Raw genomic sequence first — 21,196 nt, forward strand, 5'->3', positions numbered from 1 at the left:
TGATGACCTCAGATGTTAAGTCCCATAGTGCTTAGAGCCATTTGAACCATTTGCAGAACAACTAGGGGCCCATTCCATACCAGGAAAATGCACCCCCAGAGACCTTAGACCACACCTTTTAGGCAGGCGGGATCCATCCTTTTATGCGGTGTGCGCCACACACGGTGGCTCACATCGGCATGGTGCACTTAAAATCGTGATTCGTCCGACCATGTCACATAACGCTATTGTTCTAGTATCCATTCCTGGTGATTGGCGACAAATGCAAGCTGTTATTCCCGATGACGTTGGGTTTGACAGTGGTACCGTGTGCGGCGGCCGGCTCCCATAGCCTATGGAACCCATGCTCCTACCGATTGTCCACCAGCACGTCATGTGTTGAATTGAGCCGTGATTTGTTGCACTTTTGCCTTTCTGTCACTATAGACGATCCGTCTAAGACACGGATGGGCAACCGGCGGCCGAGGTCTGAATCCGGCACGCGATTGGTTTCAATCCGGCCCGCAGTACAACTTCGTGGGAGTTAACGGGGAGGGGGCGCTCGCATTGTATTTATTTGGTGTTACAGAAACAACCATTCTCTGTGGTATCTTTCACCATAAGTCTTTTTCGTCAAATATTGAAAAAACGCTTGCTAGTAGTGCTTGTGGATATTAACATTGTCAGTTTCAGACAGTCGAACGAGCTACTCTTAATTGCCTGTCGGCTAGTATTGGCAACCTGATTGCCAATTTTTTTTCCTGTCCTTTCTCATATCGACATTAACAAATATTTCTTGCCCGTTGTGGACTTATTAGAACTCTTCAGTTGTTGAAATTGAAGGTAATTTATACTGAATTAGGTGCAACCAGTTGCTCTTATAGAAGTTTAATTTTCCACGATGCCATTACAAGATGCCTGAGATCTCGTCTTCAGGTGTTCGCATTTATTTACGTGTCGTTCTTTACTAACGGCGTTGTAGACTTTTTCAACGGAAGTTTTTAAGAGAGCTATTGGAAAACTTTTCTAAGTAAAGAAACAACGTTCACGACGCGTAAATAAGTGTAAAACGTTTGAAGATGGGATGAATATAAATTGAAGGTACTCTCAAAAAACGTCTTTTGAGGCATAATTTGTTGGCGTGACGTGTCGGGAAAGGGACGCCATTCACATCAATGCATTACCGAATAAACGTTAACGCCACGGTCGCTATAGTTTTGATTTTGTGCGCTAGGACCGCTGTTGTCGCGTCGCGTGACAAGGAGTCCCGCGAGATTAAATAAGTATGTCAATCAGGCCAGCGGCCCAACAAAGATTGCCAATGTCTGGTCTAAGATGTTGCCGGCCACGGTCATCGAGGGTGGCTGAACGGTCAGTAGCTCGTCTGGTGTGGACTGTGATATCCTCATTGAACCATTCGCGCCGGCCGCTGTGGAAGAGCCGTTCTAGGCGCTTCAGTGTGGAACCGCTCGACCGCTACGGTCGCAGGTTCGAGTCTTGCCTTGGGCATGGATGTGTGTGATGTCCTTAGGTTAGTTAGGTTTAAGTAGTTCTAAGTTCTAGGGGACTGATGACATCAGATGTTAAGTCCCATAGTGCGCAGAGCCTTTGAACCATTTGAACCATTCGCCATGTTCGGTCAGAGAGCTGGCTGGCCTCTGTAATTAAAAAACTGAGTGAAAGGATCAACAACGAACTTCAACGGATGTCATGTGACGTCTGCAACGATCAAATGCAACGAACAATAACGGACAAAATGAAAAAAAGAGAGTGGTAACGTGCTTGCCTCCCATGCAGCGGGCCCGGGTTCGATTCCCGGCCTGGTCGGAGATTTTCTCTGATTGTGGACTGCTCATCGTCATTTCATTATCACCGAGGCGCATGTCACCAAATGTAGCGTCACATGGAATAAGACTTACAACCTGGCCGCCGATCTTCCCCGGATGGGGACTCCCGGCCAACAATGCCATGGGATCATTCATTTTTTTATTGTTTAGCTGCCAGTGCGACATTAACGGGCATGATTGCCTTTCTTGTAACTTTGTTCGTTGTGAAAATATGAACAGCAGTACGTATTTTTTTAAATAGCACAGTGAATTTTTAATCGGTAATCCTCTTTCTTTCCTTAAGACCTGTTTAAAACCGAGTAACAGTGTGCTGTTCACGTAATCATAGAGTAGTTTTTAAAAACATAGCACGAAACTGATTTCAATTAGCACACACTGCAGATACCCATGGTAACGTAACTCATCCACTTGCTGGAGATGACAGTAAAGAAATGGAAGAACAAGGAAAATGCACAAATGTCATCTACAGACACAGAAGCAGTATTTATTGAGCGCCAGGGGGTGGGGGGTGGGGGCAGGGGACGGAGCTGGTCATTTTCATGTTATACACTCCTGGAAATTGAAATAAGAACACCGTGAATTCATTGTCCCAGGAAGGGGAAACTTTATTGACACATTCCTGGGGTCAGATACATCACATGATCACACTGACAGAACCACAGGCACATAGACACAGGCAACAGAGCATGCACAATGTCGGCACTAGTACAGTGTATATCCACCTTTCGCAGCAATGCAGGCTGCTATTCTCCCATGGAGACGATCGTAGAGATGCTGGATGTAGTCCTGTGGAACGGCTTGCCATGCCATTTCCACCTGGCGCCTCAGTTGGACCAGCGTTCGTGCTGGACGTGCAGACCGCGTGAGACGACGCTTCATCCAGTCCCAAACATGCTCAATGGGGGACAGATCCGGAGATCTTTCTGGCCAGGGTAGTTGACTTACACCTTCTAGAGCACGTTGGGTGGCACGGGATACATGCGGACGTGCATTGTCCTGTTGGAACAGCAAGTTCCCTTGCCGGTCTAGGAATGGTAGAACGATGGGTTCGATGACGGTTTGGATGTACCGTGCACTATTCAGTGTCCCCTCGACGATCACCAGTGGTGTACGGCCAGTGTAGGAGATCGCTCCCCACACCATGATGCCGGGTGTTGGCCCTGTGTGCCTCGGTCATATGCAGTCCTGATTGTGGCGCTCACCTGCACGGCGCCAAACACGCATACGACCATCATTGGCACCAAGGCAGAAGAGACTCTCGTCGCTGAAGACGACACGTCTCCATTCGTCCCTCCATTCACGCCTGTCGCGACACCACTGGAGGCGGGCTGCACGATGTTGGGGCATGAGCAGAAGACGGCCTAACGGTGTGCGGGACCGTAGCCCAGCTTCATGGAGACGGTTGCGAATGGTCCTCGCCGATACCCCAGGAGCAACAGTGTCCCTAATTTGCTGGGAAGTGGCGGTGCGGTCCCCTACGGCACTGCGTAGGATCTTACGGTCTTGGCGTGCATCCGTGCGTCGCTGCGGTCCGGTCCCAGGTCGACGGGCACGTGCACCTTCCGCCGACCACTGGCGACAACATCGATGTACTGTGGAGACCTCACGCCCCACGTGTTGAGCAATTCGGCGGTACGTCCACCTGGCCTCCCGCATACCCACTATACGCCCTCGCTCAAAGTCCGTCAACTGCACATACGGTTCACGTCCACGCTGTCGCGGCATGCTACCAGTGTTAAAGACTGCGATGGAGCTCCGTATGCCACGGCAAACTGGCTGACACTGACGGTGGCGGTGCACAAATGCTGCGCAGCTAGCGCCATTCGACGGCCAACACCGCGGTTCCTGGTGTGTCCGCTGTGCTGTGCGTGTGATCATTGCTTGTACAGCCCTCTCGCAGTGTCCGGAGCAAGTATGGTGGGTCTGACACACCGGTGTCAATGTGTTCTTTTTTCCATTTCCAGGAGTGTAGATTAATGACTAAGCGGACAGCATTAGCTTCATAGCTGCAGTCTCATGCTATTTGCAGATGGTGCTGTTGCTTGTGAGGAACTTCTGTCCGGTAAAAACTGCAGTAATACACGGCCCGATCTCGACAAAATATCAGCTTGAGTCAAATACGGGCAACAAGCTCTTCACAGAGATAAATACATACAGTGTTGTGGGCTTAACGAAACGTAAAAGTGTGCAATATTTACGAATAACTGTGTATATGTGTTCGAAATGCCGTGATTGCAGATCAAACAAATGACAGCTCCAGTGGCAGAGTTAAGGGGGAAGAGAGGGTGGCTTGGCCCGTCCTCTGGTCCTGAGGGCCACCCAAATTTCGAGGGCCTCGATATTAGAGGCACGCCAGGATTAGACCATTTTTAATAAAATCCCAAACAAGGTCAAAATATGTTCAGTAAACAAGAGGCATTTCGGAGTCAGAGGCTTCATTTGTATGCAAAATATAAACACAGATATCTACTTATCCATTATCAGGCCGTGGCAATTGTTAATGAGTGTGTTCACAATTTTTAGAATTTTTTAAAATGTTGCACGAAAGTTAAAAGCTGTTGAATGGTGAACAGTTGCTTTCTAGATTCAATTCTTCTTCATAAAACACTCTGTGTGTAAGCTAATTTACTACATTTGGTTATAAAGAGTTTATTTAATCTCCCAAAAGTTTTATCCTTACTTATTTATTCATTTTTTTTCAACTGAAGTTTCAAGTTTCCTTTTTGTATCCCGCCTCAGTGAATGCTATAAGAACCAAAACCTGATGTACACAGCCTCTATCTGGTCTGAAACCAGCTTGCTGAAGAGGTACAGTGCTCAGTATCTTCTGAGTAATTCTGTTATACAGTATCCTCTCTAACAGTGTATAGATCGTGCTAAGAAGCAATATAGACTGCTAGGTTTCAGGTCTATCGCTTTGTTTACCAGGCTTGAGAATGGTAATAATTTTTGCTGTCTAAGTCAATGTGCCATAATACCAGGTTGTGAAACGTGTCTAAGAAAGTCCGCCAACCATTGTATATTTTCCACAATTTTTTAAAAATTCTGGGCATATATCGCCTTCATCTGGAGCCTTTCCAAGTTTTATGTCATATGTGGCTCTATTCACTTCATCTACTGTAAAGGGAGCTGAATATGTAGTTATTGTTGCTGCCTGTTCCAGTGCATTGAGAGCCCGCTTAATCTGAGTGGTAAGACTGCGATCCTGAGGTACTTAGGACGTTTTTCTATACGGCCAGCTATTACGTTTAGCGAGATGGATGAACCAGTGTGGGTGGGTTTGTTTTCCGCTACCACCTTATGTGCCGGCCGGAGTGGCCGAGCGGTTCTGGGCGCTACAGTCTGGAACCGCGCGACCGCTACGGTCGTAGGTTCGAATCCTGCCTCGGGCATGGATGTGTGTGATGTCTTTAGGTTAGTTAGGTTTAAGTAGTTCTAAGTTCTAGGGGACTTATGACCACAGCAGTTGAGTCCCATAGTGCTCAGAGCCATTTGAACCAACCAACTTATGTAGCAATGACCATGCCTTCCTACTTGATGCTGCAAAATTCCTTTGCCCAACCGTTTCCACCCATTTTAATCCTATTGCGGTGTCTAAACTGCGTAATGGTTCATCCCCGATTTCACGATCTTCCCTTTCCAGGAACTGTTGATAGAGCTGTTCCGTAGTTTCACTCCACTCCGGAACATATTATTTTCTGCAGCCTCGAGGAATACTTTTGTTAGCAGCACGTACTGCCGCTCTGACAAATCTTTGATAGTTATTACGTATCGGGGGAATCCAGCCGAATGTTTTATCAAGAATGTCTGACAATGTGTTCCAATTTGCTTTTCTAAAGTTCCATATGGGGTGAGGATATGAAGACACAGAGCATAGTGATAACTATTTCAATAGTTACAAGTCTGTGTTGAGAGTGGGGGTAATCCGTCAAAACATTGCGAAAGGGCGGCCGAGAGGAATCTTTATCAGCTGTTGGAAAACATAAATCTGGGCAACCTCCACCCCCCGTGCTGCTGACTTGAAGGTTCCACGGTTTTAGCATTAAAAATTACGTGTATGTTTTTTTCATCAGCCCAGTTTAACAGTCGTTCGCCGTTTATATCTGTAGACCTGTATTTCAACTGTGCGTGGTGACTGTTGAAGTCACCGACATAAATAACTGGAAGGGCAACTGACTGAAACATGTGCCGGGGCCCTGGAATATTTGGTGGCTTATAAATATTATAAACGATTACTACACCAACTTTTGTAATAACCTCATGTATGTTGTCTGCTGAGGAAGTATTTACTGAAGCTGTACCTTCTATGTTGTTTCGTACATATGAGGCTGTACCATAAGAATGGTGAAGAATGGCACCGTGCAGGTTACACCCTGGTATATTTCCCCTCAGGTTCAGTTATTCTTTCCTGCTAACGCGCGTTTCCGAAATTACGACGACGTCAATATCATTCTCACTAAGGATCTTCTGCAGTTATGGGCATTGTTTCACAATTTATGTTAAACACTTGTAGATGTTGTAGAGGGCACTTAGTAGATCAAATTTCACATAGGAACCCGTATCCGGAAACGATTCGTTTCCATGTTACAAGGAAAACGAGATGTACAAATGTCACTCCTATTTACTGCGATATTACAATGGCTGTTCGATATGACGACCACGCAGTGCATCTACGCAGTAAGTTCGCATAAACTCTGTCCAACATGTGTGATGTATGGTTAATCACTTTTTCCGATTGGACAAGGGTCTCATAAACAAGACTCTTCATTTGGCCCCACAAGAAAAAGTCCAAAGGGGTTAAATCCGAGGATCTTGATGCCTAAGCTTGTGGCTCATCTCGACCGATTTACCTGTCCCCGTGGAAGACGTTCGGATGGTTTCCAACGCGACCTACAAAACGTTCTACCGTGCCATCTCGCTGGAACCCCAATAGTGTCGAATGTCCAATGGCACATCTTCTCAAAACTCCGCCAGCACTTACTGCAAGAATATCAACACTTACTGCAAGAATATCAGTTGTAGAATTTTGGAACACGTATTGTGTTCGAGTATAATGACTTTTCTGGAGGCAAGAAATCTACTCTGTAGGAATCAGCATGGGTTTCGAAAAAGACGGTCATGTGAAACCCAGCTCGCGCTATTCGTCCACGAGACTCAGAGGGCCATAGACACGGGTTCACAGGTAGATGCCGTGTTTCTTGACTTCCGCAAGGCGTTCGATACAGTTTCCCACAGTCGTTTAATGAACAAAGTAAGAGCATATGGACTATCAGACCAATTGTGTGATTGGATTGGGGAGTTCCTAGATAACAGGACGCAGCATGTCATCCTCAATGGAGAGAAGTCTTCCGAAGTAAGAGTGATTTCAGGTGTGCCGCAGGGGAGTGTCATAGGACCGTTGCTATTCACAATATACATAAATGACCTTGTGGATGACATCGGAAGTTCACTGAGGCTTTTTGCGGATGATGCTGTGGTGTATCGAGAGGTTGTAACAATGGAAAATTGTACTGAAATGCAGGAGGATCTGCAGCGAATTGACGCATGGTGCAGGGAATGGCAATTGAATCTCAATGTAGACAAGTGTAATGTGCTGCGAATACACAGAAAGATGGATCCTTTATCATTTAGCTACAAAATAGCAGGTCAGCAACTGGAAGCAGTTAATACCATAAATTATCTGGGAGTACGCATTAGGAGTGATTTAAAATAGAATGATCATATAATGTTGATCGTCGGTAAAGCAGTTGCCAGACTGAGATTCATTGGAAGAATCCTAAGGAAATGCAATTCGAAAACAAAGGAAGTAGGTTACAGTACGCTTGTTCGCCCACTGCTTCAATACTGCTCAGCAGTGTGGGATCCGTACCAGATAGGGTTGATAGAAGATATAGAGAAGATCCAACGGAGAGCAGCGCGCTTCGTTACAGGATCATTTAGTAATCGCGAAAGCGTTACGGAGATGATAGATAAACTCCAGTGGAAGACTCTGCAGGAGAGACGCTCAGTAGCTCGGTACGGGCTTTTGTCAAAGTTTCGAGAACATACCTTCACCGAAGAGTCAAGCAGTATATTGCTCCCTCCTACGTATATCTTGTGAAGAGACCATGAGGATAAAATCAGAGAGATTAGAGCCCGCACAGAGGCATACCAACAATCCTTCTTTCCACGAACAATACGAGACTGGAATAGAAGGGAGAACCGATAGAGGTACTCAAGGTTCCCTCCGCCATACATCGTCAGGTGGCTTGCGGAGTATGGATGTAGATGTAGATGTAGATGTATTAGGTGGGGAGGAAGGATATACGACCCAATCACACGACCATCGCAGATACCTACCCAGACATTGATGCCGAAGGTGCACGGAAATCATTGTGTAAACATGGCTTTGCGGTTTCTTGATCCCATATGTGGCTATTTCGAGCGTTCAAAACACCTCCCCTGTCGAAATGCGCTTCATTGGTGAAACTGGGGAAAATCCACACGACGGTGTAAAAACCAAGCACAGAAATTGGCATATGGCACAAAATCCACGGGGAGCATGGCGAGTACCTTCTGAGGTGATAACGGGTGGAGTTGCTGTTCATGCAGAACACGACAGGCACGAGTGAGACACATGCAAGTCACGTGCAATGGCTCGAGTACTAGTCGATGGCTTCTCTTCAGCTTAATGAAGCATTTCCTCTTCCAATATGAAGTGCACCGCCTTGTTGAAGCACCACAGTTTTCTCTATCGCTTGTGAATTTCCCATTTTACTCGTGATGCAATCGTTGAGCTTCTCTTCCATTACGGCGAGCTTCATCTTAAATTAACAACATAACGGTGTACTCTGCGAACGTGTACTCAGTTATCCTGTTTTTGCAGTACTAGTCACCGTAATGTCAACTGACGCGTCCCCAGGCAGCATGAAAATAAGGCAGATGGAAACAGAGGACATCACGTGACATCACCTCATCGTACCATTCATGAATGTGGGTAGCTTACCATAACAGGTGAACTGCAAAAGAAACATCTAGCGCGCGGTAGCCTACCGCAACAGGCGAACTGCGTCAGGAACTTCTAATGCGCGATTGAGTAGCTCTTATTTTTCTTGCAACATGGAAATGAACTCTTTCTGGACTTGGATTTCTGTGTAGAACTTGATCTACTAAGTTCCCTCTGCAACCTCTTAGAAGTGTGTGACACGAATTGGAAGCACCCTGTATATGTATTTGACAAATTCAGTCGCGAACTTTCTGGACAGGTTGTCTTCAAAAGGATTATTTAATCTCTACTTCCATTGCGTCCTTGTGATTTGTTTTCTGGTTCAAGAGCGCTTGAATACTGTTTGACCGCCAAATGTGCTAGTTCATTTAGCGTTACTGACGGTGCACTACGGGGAGACGAACTACCTTTACGCTCTGAAGAATCAGTACTCTGACAAGACAAAGCCATCGTATAATTTAACACGTACCTAAAACTTCGCAATTCAAGCAGATATTTACTTATCGTATCGTAAAAGTATGCGTATTATGCCTTAAACAACTTGGTACTAAATAGCAAGAATTACTAGAGAGATTAATTTCGTCCCCGTTGTGTTATTTACTAACTACGCTTCGCATTATTTCCTTTTATTAAAGGTACAGTAAAACCTCATTATACCGTACAAAAATATCATATATAATACTTAAAGCAGCACTTACAAAAACTCAGTGTGTCTAATTTTGTATGAGGGATGCAATAATATAAAATAATGTTTTTTGGCCACGAAAATTAAAAGTAATTTTTATTAATTATCTCCTTTCCAAAATCTTCTATAACCGACCGAGATCTTCAGGGGTGTTGGTCTTCGACATACAAGGAGGGAAGTAAATCAATGTACCGCAGAGAAAGCTTATAAATTTCTTCCGCCTCAGCTCCAAATCGGATCGACGCTTTTATTCTCGCCCTCTCTTTGCGATAAAATGTCCGAAATGAGTCGGTCATTTTGGTGACCATTTCTTTTGCACTTACTGACCAAAGTGGCGTATGCCTCGTTTTCCTTCTCTCGATTGCTGTAATCTTTAGATTTTACTCGAAAGAAGCAAGAAAAACTGTGGTACACCCCCATGAACCCTGTGAAAAACTCATGAACCGCGTGCCGTAAGTCTACTATCTGCTTTCGCCACCAAACACACTAAAATAACGGTTGGAACCTCAAGCGTAGTGACCCGCAACCTTTCTTAGACAATTACCTCCCTCAACACGACAAAATGGCTCTGAGCACTATGAGACTTAACATCTGAGGTCATCAGTCCCCCAGAACTCAGAACTACTTAAACCTAACTAACCCAAGGACATCACACACATCCATGCCCGAGGCAGGATTCGAACCTGCGACCGTAGCCGTCGCGCGGTTCCAGACTGTAGCGCCTAGAACCGCTCGGCCACCCCGGCCGGCCTCAACACGACACCCACCACCGCTGCTCCCCCCCCCCCCCCATCACCCGCTTTAGCTGAAATGGTGAAAGATGAATGACATTTAATTTTTTTGGGTGTTTTATTAAGCCAAGAACCAACAAGTCAACGAGAGAATTGGTACTGCTTGTGTCTAACAGTCTCTTTTGTATTTGAGTTTTCAGTCAGTGCACATAATAAATCATGCTCCAAACCCATTCAGCTCACTGTTTTATTTTCATTGCTATCATACTAAAAAAGTCTACTTTCACACTTACGGCGATTCCCGCTGCATTGTGAGTGCAAGTTACAACTCCTACACAGGTGAGAAAGCTCACTACCCATAGTGAGAGTAGACATTTGTTACAAAGTATGCTTCCCTTGCATTATTAATCTGCCTAGCGGAACTTGCTTCACCTGCGACCTGCATCCCCATTTAAAATTAATCATTAATCATTTAAAATCAACCAAGTTAAAATGTGTGCACTATATTCATTGTTTGAATACCACTTGATTGCAGGACTCCTTACTTTTGAACTGGCAGAAATTGGAGGACTTAAGGCTCTTAATGCTTAATGTCTGATCTCTCTAATAATAACAATAATAATAATAATAATCATTCACATCTAACTAAATTATTTAACAATTACTTTGCAGACCCATACACAGTCCCTGATACACTTAGCCGGCCGCGGTGGTCTAGTGGTTCTAGGCGCGCAGTCCGGAACCGCGAGACTGCTACGCTCGCAGGTTCGAATCCTGCCTCGGGCATGGATGTGTGTGATGTCCTTAGGTTAGTTAGGTTTAAGTAGTTCTAAGTTCTAGGGGACTGTTGACCACAGATGTTAAGTCCCATAGTGCTCAGAGCCATTTGAACCATTTGATACACTTACACAAGCAATAACTTATCTGAAACCTAAAGATCAAGCAGACACAGCAAACCCAGCTAAATATCGCCCCATAACATGCCTACCAACAATATACAAAATATTAACTTCAGTCGTTACACAGAAATTAATGACACATACAACACAGAACAAAATTATAAATGAAGAACAAAATAGGCTGCTGCAAAGGAGCACGAGGATGTAAAGAGCAACTGATAATAGATACAGAGGTGACATATCAAGCTAAAACTAAACAAAGGTCGCTACACTATGCATACATTGACTACTAAAAAGCTTTTGATAGTGTACCCCACTCATGGTTGCTACAGATATTTGAAATATACAAAGTAGATCCTAAATTGATACAGTTCCTAAACATAGTAATGAAAAATTGGAAAACCACACTTAATATCCAAACAAATTTAAATAATATCACATCACAGCCAATACAGATTAAGCGTGGAATATACCAAGGAGACTCATTAAGTCCTTTCTGGTTCTGTCTTGCTCTGAACCCACTATCCAACATGCTAAATAATACAAATTATGGATATAATATTACTGGAACATACCCACACAATATCACACATTTGCTATACATGGATGATCTAAAACTACTGGCAGCAACCAGTCAACAACTCAACCAATTACTAAAGATAACAGAAGTATTCAGCAGTGATATAAATATGGCTTTTGGAACAGACAAATGTAAGAAAAATAGCATAGTCAAGGGAAAACACACTAAACAAGAAGATTACATATTGGAAAACCACAGTGACTCCATAGAAGCGATGGAAGAAACAGATATCTATAAATACCTAGGATACAGACAAAAATAGGAATAGATAATACAAATATTAAAGAAGAACTAAAAGAAAATTATAGACAAAGACTAACAAAAATACTGAAAACGAGAATTGACAGCAAGAAACAAGGCAAAAGCTATAAATACTTATGCTATACCAATATTGACCTACTCATTTGGAGTAGTGAAATGGAGTAACACAGACCTAGAATCACTCAATACACTTACATGATCACAATGCCACAAATATAGAATACATCACATACATTCAGCAACTGAAAGATTCACATTAAGCAGAAAGGAAGGAGGAAGGGGATTTGTCGACATAAAAAACCTACATTATGGACAGGTAGACAATTTAAGAAAATTCTTTCTAGAACGAGCAGAAACCAGCAAAATACACAAAGCAATCACTCATATAAATACATCGGCTACACCACTGCAATTTCATAACCACTTCTACAACCCTTTAGATCACATAACATCAACAGATACGAAGAAAGTAAATTGGAAAAAGAAAAGACTACATGGCAAGAACCCGTATCATCTAACACAGCCACACATCGATCAAGACGCATCCAACACATGGCTAAGAAAAGGCAATATATACAGTGAGACGGAAGGATTCATGATTGCAATACAGGATCAAACAATAAACACCAGATATTACAGCAAGCATATTATTAAAGATCCCAATACCACAACAGATACATGCAGACTTTGCAAACAACAAATAAAAACAGTAGATCACATCACAAGCGGATGTACAATACTAGCAAATACAGAATAGCCCAGAAGACATGACAATGTAGCAAAAATAATACATCAACAACTTGCCATACAACATAAACTAATAAAACAACATGTTCCCACATACAAGTATGCACCACAAAATGTACTGGAGAATGATGAATACAAATTATACTGGAACAGAACCATTATAACAGATAAAACAACACCACATAACAAACCTGACATCATACTCACCAATAGAAAGAAGAAATCAACACAACTAATCGAAATATCCATACCCAATACAACAAATATACAGAAGAAAACAGGAGAAAAAATTGAAAAATACATCCAACTAGCTGAGGAAGTCAAGGACATGTGGCATCAGGATAAAGTTGACATTATACCAATTATACTATCAACTAGAGGAGTCATACCACACAATATCCACCAGTACATCAACGCAATACAGCTACATCCAAACTTATATATACAACTACAGAAATCTGTAATGATTGATAATGTTCAATTACCCGAAAGTTCCTAAATGCAATGTAACATATACCGTACAGTTAAAAGGAAGTCACGCTTGATCAAGGTCCACGTCACTTTCCATTTTTAACCAGACCTAAGGTCTGAGAAAGGAAAGAAGATAATAATAATAATAATCAAGGCAAAATTAGCAAATATAATTCATGAAACTCTAACAAAGACGATATCTAAAGTAAAATTTATGGGAGAACCATCTCAGACATCTGAAGTTAAAACTGTTGTTGGACAAGGGGATGATTTATCACCACTACTGTATAACTGCACTCTAGAAAACATTGTAAGGATCTGGGATTTGGAGCTAAAGAATCACAAAACTGAACCAATAATTCTACGAAGAAAAACAAATGGAGTTAAGGTAAACTACCTGGCTTTTGCAGACGATTTTGCAATACTTTCAAAAAATATGACAAACGTAGGTATTTAGATAATTCTTCTGGAAGAAACAGCAAATAGAACTGGTCTCAAAATGTCAGCTAAAAAATAGATGACAAATATAAAAATGCACACAAATTCATAGAAACACATATAGGTAAAATACAGCGAGTAAGTAAATTCGAATGTCTTGGAGAAACTATACAACAGAATGCAGTAGATCTAAGTTAACAAAATGGAGAGAGCATACAGTTTGACAAAGAATATTTACAACGAAAAATGCATATCTAGAAACACAAAACTAAAATACCATATCGCGGTGTTATGACCAGAATGTTTATACGGACGTGAATGCTTAACAATGAACTATAAGCTGGAGAGAATAAAGGTTCTTGAAACAATGATAGTTAGAAAAATAATGGGTGAATTACAAACTAAAGATGGCTGTCAAATGAAAAGTAATGAGGAAATGTACAAAAATGGAAAGGAAATATCACAAGGCTAAAAGATTATTATTTGTTGGACACATCTACCGAATGAATGAGGACTGGCTTACGAAACCAATATTCCTGTATTTCTGGAAGAAGAAATCGACAAGAGCATGGCGTACAGTAGTAAGGAAAGATCTAGAAAGAATCAGAAATAAGAGACAGAATTCTTTTCAAGAATAAAGCATTACATTTAGAAGGCTTTCAGTGCAGAAGAAACAAGAAATCTGGAACAACATGGACCGAAGAAAGGAGAAGACAACATGGGGAGATGATGAAGGATTACTGGAAAAATAGGAAAGTACAAGGAAAGAAGAGAAATTGAAGTTGTTACGTGGTCCCAGTTGGTGAATACAAAAAATAAAAAAATAATAGTATAATAACAACACTATGTTTAGCACTATAGAAGCCCTTATGTAGCTACTGTTGTGTCGTGCTGTCAGTTAATTTATCTGTTTCAAAGTGTGAAATGAAGAAAATTCTGGTCTATTGCAAGAACTCTCTACAAATTGGAGAAGACATTTTCATGAGATACGCAGCGTTTGTTACATATATGTCTCACTTTTACCATCATCGATGTATGATTGTTGTGGTCTTCTGTCCAGAGACTGGTTTGATGCAGCTCTCCATGCTACTCTATCCTGTGCAAGCTTCTTCATCTCCAACTACCTACTACAACCAACATCATTCTGAATCTGCTTAGTGTAATAATCTCTTGGTCTCCCTCTACAATTTTTACCCTCCACGCTGCTCTGCAGTAATAAATTGGTGACCCCGTGATGCCTCAGAACGTGTCCTATCAACCGATCCCTTCTTCTAGTCAAATTGTGCCACAAATTTCTCTTCTCCCCAATTCTATTCAGTACCTCCTCATTAGCTACGTGATCTACCCGTCTAATCTTTAGCATTCTTCTGTAACACCACATTTCGAAACCTTCTATTCTCTTCTTGTCTAAATTATTTATCGTCCATGTTTCACTTCCATACAGGGCTACACCCCATACAAATACTTTCAGAAAAGTCTTCCTGACTCTAGATGTTAACAAATTTCTCTTGTTCAGAAACGTTTTCCTTGCCATTGACAGTCTACATTTTATATTCTCTCTACTCCGACCATCATCAGTTATTTTGCTCCCCAAAAAGCAAAACTCATCTACTGCTTTAATTTGTCTCATTTCCTAATCTGTTTCCCACAGCACCAGCTCATTTAATTCGACTACATTCCAATATCCTCGTTTTGCTTTTGTTGATATTCATCTTATATCCTCCTTTCAAGATACTGTCCATTCTGTTCAACTGCTCTTCCAGGTCCTTTGCTGTCTGTGACAGAAATTCAATGCCATCGGAAAATGTCAAAGTTTTTATTTCTTTAACCCTTGGATTTTAATTCCTACTCCAAATTTTTCTTTCGTTTCCTTCACTGCTTGCTCAATATACAGATTGAATAACATTGTGGATAGGCTACAACCCTGTCTCACTCCCTTTCCAACCACTGCTTCTCTTTCATGCCCCTCGACTCGTATAACTGCCATCTGGTTTCTGTACAAACTGTAAATAGCCTTTCGCTCCCTATATTTCATCCCTGCCACCTTCAGAAATTGAAAGGAAATATTCTAGTCAACATTGTCAAAAGCTTTCTCTAAGTCTACAAATGCCGGTCGGGGTGGCCGAGTGGTTCTAGGCGCTACAGTCTGGAACCGAGCTACCGCTGCGGTCGCAGGTTCGAATCCTGCCTCGGGCATGGATGTGTGTGATGTCCTTAGGTTAGTTAGGTTCAAGTAGTTCTTAGTTAAATGGGACTGATGACCTCAGAAGTACAGTCCCATAGTGCTCAGAGCCAAGTGTACCAACGCTTGAAACGTAGGTTCGCTTTTCGTTAATCGAACAAGGTTTTAAATTGTAAGACATTTACAGGGGCAGATGTGGACTCTGACCACAATCTATTGCTTATGAACTGAAGATTAAAACTGAAGAAACTGCAAAAAGGTGGTAATTTAAGGAGACGGGATTTGGATAAACTGACTATACCAGAGGTTGTACAGAGTTTCAGGGAGAGTGTAAGGGAACAATTGTCAGGAGTGGGGAAAAGAAATACAGTAGAAGAAGAATGGATAGCTCTGAGGGATGAAGTAGTGAAGGCAGCAGAGGATCAAGTAGGTAAAAAGACGAGGGCTAGTAGAAACCAGAAGAAATACTGAATTTAACTGATGAAAGGAGAAAATATAAAAATGCAGTAAATGAAGCAGGCCAAAAAGGAATACAAACGTCTCAAAAATGAGATCGACAGGAAGTGCAAAATGGCTAAGCAGTGATGGCTAGAGGACAAATGTAAGGATGTAGAGGCTTATCTCACTAGGGGTAAGATAGATACTGCCTACAGGAAAATTAAAGAGAACTTTGGAGAAAAGAGAGCCACTTGTATGAACATCAAGAGCTCAGATGGATACCCATTTCTAAGCAAAGAAGGGAAAGCAGAAAGGTGGAAGATGGATATAGAGGGTATATACAAGGGCGACGTACTTAAGAACAATATTATGGAAGTGGAAGAGGATGTAGATGAGAATGAAATGGGAGATATGATACTGCGTGAAGAGTTTGACAGAGCACTGAAAGACCTGAGTCGAAACAAGGCCCCGGGAGTAGACAACATTCCATTAGAACTACTGACAGCCTTGGGAGAGCCAGTCCTGACAAAACTCTACCATCTGGTGAGCAAGACGTAGGAGACAGGCGAAATACCCTCAGACTTCAAGAAGAATATAATAATTCCAATCCCAAAGAAAGCAGGTGTTTACAGATGTGAAAATTACCGAACTATCAGTTTAATAAGCCATGGCTGCAAAATACTAACGAGATTTCTCTACAGACGAATGGAAAAACTGGTAGAAGCCGATCTCGGGGAAGATCAGTTTGAATTCCGTAGAAATATTGGAATACGTGAGGCAATACTGGCCCTACGACTTACCTTAGAAGAAAGATTAAGGAAAGGCAAACCTACGTTTCTAGCATTTGCAGACTTAGAGAAAGCTTTTGACAATGTTGACTGGATACTCTCTTTCAAATTCTAAAGGTGGCAGTGGTAAAATACAGGGAGCGAAAGGCTATTTACAATTTGTATAGAAAGCAGATGGCAGTTATAAGAGTCGAGGGGCATGAAAGGGAAGCAGTGGTTGGGAAGGGAGTGAGACAGGGTTGTAGCCTCTCCCCGATTTTATTCAATCTGTATATTGAGCAAGCAGTAAAGGAAACAAAAGAAAAATTCGGAGAAGGTATTAAAATCCATGGAGAAGAAATAAAAACTTTGTGGTTCGCTGATGACATTGTAATTCTGTCAGAGACCGCAAAGCACTTGGAAGAGCAGTTGAACGGAATAGACAGTGTCTTGAAAGGAGCATATAAGAAGAATATCAACAAAAGCAAAACGAGGATAATGGAATTTAGTCGAATTAAGTCGAGTGATGATGAGGGAATTAGATTAGGAAATGAGACACTTAAAGTAGTAAAGGAGTTTTGCTATTTGGGGAGCAAGATAACTGATGATGGTCGAAGTCGAGAGGATGTAAAATGTAGACCGTCAATTGCAAGGAAAGCGTTTCTGAAGAAGAGGAATTTGTTAATATCGAGTGTACCAGGTGTACCGGTATGAAATGAGCGTTAAGATACAAATGTGTCGATAGGGCACATTTGTTGTGAAGGAGCCTTAATTTTTTTTGTTTGGTTGGTATGACATATGTCAAAGATATTTAGTATACATCAAGTCATGGAACAAACAACATCATACGTTTTCATCATGTTAACAATGTCGAATTTTGTACCAGAAAGTGATGATTTGCGGAAAGCATTAATTTTTTGTTTTCATTTGAAAAAAGTGCTGTAGAGTCGCATCGAATGCTTGTCGCGGCATATGGTGATCATGCTGTATCAGAAGCGACATGCAAAAGATGGTTTCAACGGTTCAGAAATAATGAATTTGATGTAGGAAGACCACAAAAAAAGTTCGAAGACGCCGAATTGCAAGCAACATTGGATGAAGATGATACTTTGAGTCAGAAGCAAATGGCAGCAATGCTAAATGTTGTACAACAAACAATTTCTGACCGTTTGAATGCTATGGAAAAGATCCAAAAGTGTGGAAAATGGGTGCCAAATGAATTGAATGAAAGACATATGGAAAACTGAAAAACCATTTGTCAAATTTTGCTTCAGAGACATGAAAGAAAATCAATTTTGCATCGAATTGTTACTGGCGATGAAAAATTGGTTTATTTTAAGACTCCTAAACTGGAAAAATCATGGGTTAATCCGGGACAACCATCAACGTCGACTGCAAAACCAGATCGATTCGGCAAGAAGACAATGCTCTGTGTTTGGTGGGATCAGAAAGGTGTGGTGTATCATGAGCTTCTAAAACCCAGTGAAACTGTGAATACTAATCGCTACAGACAACAAATGATCAATTTGAACTATGCATTGATCGAAAAACAGAATGGGCCAGAAGACATGGCAAAGTAATTTTTTTACACGACATTGCACCTGCACACAAAGCAAAACTGGTTCAGGATACAATCAAAACACTTGGCTGGGAGCTGCTACGCTACACGCCGTGTTCACCAGACTCGGTCCCTTCGGACTACCATTTGTTTTCATCAATGGGACACGCATTGGCTGAGGGACACTTCGATTCCTACGAAGAAGTCGAAAATTGGGTGTCTGATTGGTTTGCTTCAGAAGACGAACATTTCTATTGGCGTGGTGTCCACAAATTACCAGAAAGGTGATCAAGATGCATAGAAAACAATGGTCAGTACTTTGAATAAAATATTTTTACTTTTCAATTCAAAATTAGTGTTTCATTTTCACAAAAAAAAACGCTCATTTCATTCCGGTACACATGGTAGATTTAAGTGTCTGGAAGTCGTTTCTGAAAGTATTTGTATGGAGTGTAGCTATGTATGCAAGTGAAACATGGACGATAAATAGTTTGGACAATAAGGGAATAGAAGATTTTGAAATGTGGTGTTACAGAAGAATGCTGAAGATTAGATGGGTAGATCACATAACTAATGAGGAGGTATTGCATAGAATTGGGGAGAAGAGAAATTTGTGGCACAACTTGACTAGAAGAAGGGCTCGGTTGATAGGACATGTTCTGAGGCATCAAGGGATCACAAATTTAGCATTGGAGGGCAGCGTGGAGGGTAAAAATCGTAGAAGGTGACCAAGAGATGAATACACTAAACAGATTCAGAAGGATGTAGGTTGCAGTAAGTACTGGGAGATGAAGAAGCTTGCACAGTGTAGAGTAGCATGGAGAGCTGCATCAAACCAGTCTCAGGACTGAAGACCACAACAACAACAACATCTTATGAGATAAGTCGTAGGGTCAGTATTGCCTCACGTTTTCCAACATTTCTCTGGAATTCAAACTGATCTTCCCCTAGGTCGGCTTCTACCAGTTTTTCCATTCATTTGTACAGAATTCGTGTTAGTATTTTGCAGCAGTAACTTATTAAACTCATAGTTCGATAATTTTCACCCCTGCGATTGGAATTATTGTATTCTTTTGTATTCTTCTTGAAGTCTGAAGGTATTTCGCCTGTCTCATACATCTTGCTCACCAGATGGAACAGTTTTGTCATGGCTAGCTCTCCCAATGTTATCAATAGCTCTAACGGAATGTTGTCTACTCCCGGAGCCTTGTTTCGACTTAGGTCTTTCAGTGCTCTGTCAAACTCTTCGCGCAATATCATCTCTCCCATTTCGTCTGTATCTACGTCTTTTTCCATTATATTGCCCTCAAGTACATCGCCCTTGTATAAACCCTCTATTTATTCCTTCCACCCTTCTGCTTTCCCTTCTTCGCTATGCATTGCTTTTCCATCTGAGCTCTTGATATTGATACATATAGTTCTCTTTTCTCCAAAGGTCTCTTTAATTTTCCTGTAGGCAGTATCTATCTTACTCCTAGTGATATATGGCTCTACATCCTTACATTTGCGTTCTAGCCGTCTTTGCTTAGCCATTTTGCACTTCCTGTCGATCTCATTTTTGAGACGTTTGTATTCCTTTTTGCCTGCTTCATTTATTGCATTTTTATATTTTCTCCTTTCATCAATTAAATTCAATGTTTCTTCTGTTACCCAAGGATTTCTGCTAGCCCTCGTCTTTTTACCTACTTGATCCTCTGCTGCCTTCACTATTTAATCTCTCAAAGCTACTCGTTCTGCTTCTACTCTTTTCTTTCCCCTGTTCTTGTCAATCGTTCCATAATGCTCTCTCTGAAACTCTCTACAATCTCAGATTCTTTCAGTTTATGCAGGTCCCATCTCCTTAAATTCCCAACTATTTGCAGTTTCTTCAGTTTTAATTTACAGCTTATAACCAACAAATTGAGGTCAGAGACCACATCTGCCTCTGGAAATGTCTTACAATTTAAAACCTGGTTCCTAAATCTCTGTCTTACCATTATGTAATCTATCTGAAACCTTCCAGTGGCTCCAGGACTCTTCCACGTATATAATCTTCTTTCACCTATACTTGAGTATTGCTCATCAGTGTGGGATCCGTACCAGATCGGTTTGACGGAGGAGATAGAGAAGATCCAAAGAAGAGCGGCGCGTTTCGTCACAGGGTTATTTGGTAACCGTGATAGCGTTACGGAGATGTTTAATAAACTCAAGTGGCAGACTCTGCAAGAGAGGCGCTCTGCATCGCGGTGTAGCTTGCTCGCCAGGTTTCGAGAGGGTGCGTTTCTGGATGAGGTATCGAATATATTGCTTCCCCCTACTTATACCTCCCGAGGAGATCACGAATGTAAAATTAGAGAGATTCGAGCGCGCACGGAGGCTTTCAGACAGTCGTTCTTCCCGCGAACCATACGCGACTGGAACAGGAAAGGGAGGTAATGATAGTGGCACGTAAAGTGCCCTCCGCCACACACCGTTGGGTGGCTTGCGGAGTATAAATGTAGATGTAGATGTAGATGTAGATGTAATTAATGATGACTTATATAATATTAGTACTTTCAACATTGCAGCCCAGTCAGCAATCTTGATAATCTAATATATAAGAAACTATCAGCCTCGACTGTGGTAATGAAGCCAATGCGACTACGCCTG

Source organism: Schistocerca serialis, chromosome 3, assembly GCF_023864345.2.
Source record: "Schistocerca serialis cubense isolate TAMUIC-IGC-003099 chromosome 3, iqSchSeri2.2, whole genome shotgun sequence".
Lineage (NCBI taxonomy): Eukaryota > Metazoa > Arthropoda > Insecta > Orthoptera > Acrididae > Schistocerca > Schistocerca serialis.